The sequence below is a fragment of the Crinia signifera genome, chromosome 19 (assembly GCF_055691185.1).
Source record: "Crinia signifera chromosome 19, ASM5569118v1, whole genome shotgun sequence".
NCBI classification, from domain to species: domain Eukaryota; kingdom Metazoa; phylum Chordata; class Amphibia; order Anura; family Myobatrachidae; genus Crinia; species Crinia signifera.
Genome location: NC_139226.1, coordinates 122,988,154 through 122,992,476, shown reverse-complemented (window position 1 = coordinate 122,992,476; position 4,323 = coordinate 122,988,154).

Below are 4,323 nucleotides of genomic sequence, written 5' to 3'. Positions count from 1 at the left end.
CGACTTGAGTGTACTATGAGCCTGATTCGCCTCCCGGCAAATGCTGTACCCGTCCACTGTCAGCCCCACTCGCATCCCTGCTGACCATCAAATTATATTTTGTACTGTCCGGATATAAAAGTCAGTGAAATTGACTTTTATTTCAGCTTGAGATGGCCGAAAATGTGGCAGTCACCGACACCATGTGATGCCAGCCGCCCTCCCTGAGCAGTCATAGGCTTGCCTGCGTTCCCAGGGAAATGCCCAGCATTTTCATGGGGACATCCATAAACATGAGGACAATAGAGAGAGGTTGTTGGACAGAGTAGATAAGTGAAAGCATATGAATGAAACAGAACATGAACTGTATGTGGCGTGTTATGTGTAAGATGTGGATGAATGTGGCTTTAAGGCAGTGCAGGTGGTGCAGTTGTTTCACAATTTATGTTTTTCTCATTTAGTATGTTTCGGCATTTGGGTCAAAGTCCAGTACAATCCACTTTAAACTTCATTTATAACTTCTCTACCTTGAGTTGTCATGCTACTGTATACTTCAGATGGATGGCGGCACGATGGAAGTCAAACTGCTCATTTGGCAGGATGGGTGAACTGTAGACTTCAATAGGAATTCAACTCAAACAACTGTGAGCAGGGAAGCTGGACAATTAGCATATTACGTTGATAATAAAGTGATGTGCACATACTGTATGGCCTTCTAGAGCTGTTTATGACAGTATCAGGGTAGTCACACACCCTAAATGAACATACAGTATAAATAGACTGAGCAATAGAAGCCAACTTAATTATGGGGACTTTATGATTAACCGAGCAGTTCATATGTGTACAGTATCAGGAGACAGATGATACTTATCTCAGCCATAAATTTCCATGCAGTCTGAAACGCTTAGCAAAGGATATTACATTTCGTCAAAATATTTGTGATGTATGTACTGTATTATGACAAGAGTCACATTGACCCTTTAAAATCTTTAAAATATCAAACAGCACCTTTATTTCTTCTCCAGCAGTTGTCGTTCACATGGATAAACAGCAGTTGAAAGCAGGTAATGGGTTCAGGCATTGGATTCCGTGGTCTGACTAACAATCCTGGTTTAAAGTTCAATGACTTCTACTACCCCCCCCCCCCCCCCCGCCCCCCCAGCCTATCACCTGGCTGGCTTGTCCAGCATCAGGAGTCCCTGATTTTTCCGCAGAAACCATTCTTATAGGCAGCTTACATGTACTAACAATCACCTTGGCTGCTGTTGATTCTTGACCTCAAACAAAATGTGGACTGGATCCATGTTTAATTGCTGTTCTATCCTTAAAGCAGGGCAATACTATTATCCCTGCACTGAAATATAGAAACCCCCTAAACTTGACATATAGGGGCTGATGCATTGACTGTCCCAATTCCAACACCAAATACAGATGTACAGGAGTATGCATTCACCTGAAATCCTGCATTTATGTTCCTATTTAAAGCTGTATACACTTACATCCATAGTTTAACTATTTGCTTATACTTATTAACACCACACGGCTGCCAGGATTGACGTTAGCTTTATCTTCTCTGCAAATATAGGGTTGTCACTAAGGTAACCAAAGTTTGCCCATTGGGGTGTACAGATGAAAGTAATACCCACAATAATGTTGCCATGCCACTCCACCTCGTCACAAAAGGTTTGAATATGTTGAATAATCAAAACAGTGAAATGTGTCTATAGCCTCAGCACATTTCTGCCAATTGCTATCCAGAAATAAACCAAAAGTATGTATTTTGTTGGGAGATGTATCATTGTGTGAGATAGCGGCTTGTTAGCATAAGTATCATGAATTGGTGTATGGGTCAAATGTCCACAGCTTTTATGGTAGGGAAAAGTGTTTTCTAATTCTTAATGCCAATAATTTCAATGTCTGGACAATCTCAGATTTTATTATTTAATATATTATTGAGGTGGTCTAGTGTTGGTGAAATCTTGTAGTTCAACAAGGAAATGGTAGGAAATGACAGACCATGATTAATGTGTATCCTGCATAAATGCACATCTATGTTGATAAAGAAACCTACTGTATATTTTTCTGTTGCATACATCATGTGTCTATAGCAGTAGTTCCCAAACTTTCTTGAACCAGGGCGCTCTAGAATATCACCATTTGCTCAGGCACCCCTAGTCAAAAAGTTTCTTATGGATAAAAAAAAAAAAAACAGAGTAAATTGTGCTTAGTGGTCACCCACGGGTTCAGTTATGTAGTGGGGAACATAGCTGTGGTTCTAATTGTCCATACCTTTTATGATTGGCAGCTACCAACACTGTTTTTTCCTATAACTTTGAGTATAAATAATTTTTTTTGGTCGTAGTTCCCCAACCCAAGGCACGCTTGTAAACATCCTGAGGCACCCCAGGGTTCCTAGGCACACAGTTTGGGAACCACTGGTCTATAGGATACCTCTGCAAATTCAGTAGGTTTGCCTATTTCTGGATGGCATGCTTTCCTGCTCTAGAAACCATGGCTTCCCAACAGACGTAAAATGAAGAAGCAGTTTCGGGGCAACTTCTTGGCTTTTCAAGCAAAAATCCAAGCTCGGCACTCGCAGGTTTAGAGGGCACTGTCAGGCGTTTTTATGGTGGTGTTTACAAGATACAGCTGACTTACAGGGAAGCTAATATTTATTCTTCTAAATGTATCTCTATCAACTGTACTAACTCTTTACCCTTTTGCACAATGTTGATGCACTTGAGTTGATCTGCAATGTTGCAGTAAAATTAGGTACTGTAGGTGAACAACTTCCCAATGGCCAAATTGCCTTAGTTGTTTTTATTCTGATTTTGGATTCCTCCTACGATGAACAAAGTACTGTATGTGATGCTTTTGTTAAGTGGAGGAAAGGAGTAATCTGCATTACATATTAAAGATTGCATGGAACAAAAATACATGGTCAACAAGGTTGTGTGGCAGGGACAGCATATTTCCACATGAGGGTAATGTGGAAGATCCAGTCCGGGTTTTAGAGCAGCAGCAGGAAAATTAGATCCACTCCAGAGTTCCTAAACTGATGTGATCAAGGTTTGGCTTATTAGCAGCACCTGTGGCTTCATGTTATATGTGTGTCCAGGGCAGGAGCTCATTGCTCTTAATACTGAAAAGCAGCTGGGTGATAGGCCAGGAACTTAATATAATTTTAGGTGCTTTGGGTCGACAATGTTTAGGTCTATAGTGACTAGGTCGACCACTAATGGTTGAAAATAATTAGGTTGACATCTAAGAATAGTCAACATACCATTAGGTCGACACAAGTTTATGGACAACATGGACATGGTTGACATGAAAAATGTCAAAATGAGTTTTTTATAGTTAGAATAAAATCGTGTGCATAGCGAGTGGACGTGGTACGCCTGTTGGCATAGACAAAAGAAAAGGGGAAAAGTTCATGTCAAATTTAATACTACAATACATATTCAAAGGAAATAGAACCAAATTATTTTCATTCTAGATTTTTAAATCTCTTTATTAAGAATAAGCAGATATTTTACAGATATTGTACATGCAAGTCTTAACAAAATATAATGTTATTGCTTAATTTACAAATGTAATTTATTTAGTATTTATCCAAACAATCATCTTTACATTTTCTCAATCTAGGTCTTAAAAACTCTTTCTTTACCCAAACAGATATTAAAAACTGTTGTCATTCAAATAATTGGAAGACTCGATGGGAAAAGTTAGTATCAGATCAGTTGAGCACTCTCATATATCTCATATCTCTGTTTTCCAAATAATTCTAGACACTATTTTAAAAGACAGATTTACTAATTATGTGAATAATAATAGTAATAATAGGGGAATCAGTCTGTATGGTAAGTGCTGTCATGTTAAATAGACTACTATAGCAACTCATTTTGATATCCCGTACTATTTTTCTGGAGAAATACAGTAGGTTCAGGGCTGGAACTTTAAAAAAAAACAAAAAAAAACCATGTGTGTATGTATAAATATATATACTGTATATTTAGAAAAGAAGGCCCTCTTTGAACACACATTAAAATAAAACTTATTTTATGGAAAGTAGATTTTTGCCCAGGATATGTTCCCCTTCCTGATTGTGTAATATTTAATGAGAGGTTCTTGCTGAAAAATAGCACTTCTGATATCAGTAACCAATGTACAGTTTCATGCCTCCAAACATTTTTTTCCAGATGACAACCAGAGAATATAAACCACTGATCTTTCCAATTCTGGCAAAACACCTTCCAAAAAATTCACACAATACCCCTACCCCCCCCCCCCCCCCCCCCCCCGCTCTCCCAAACCCACCGCAAACACACACACTAATCTCTCCAA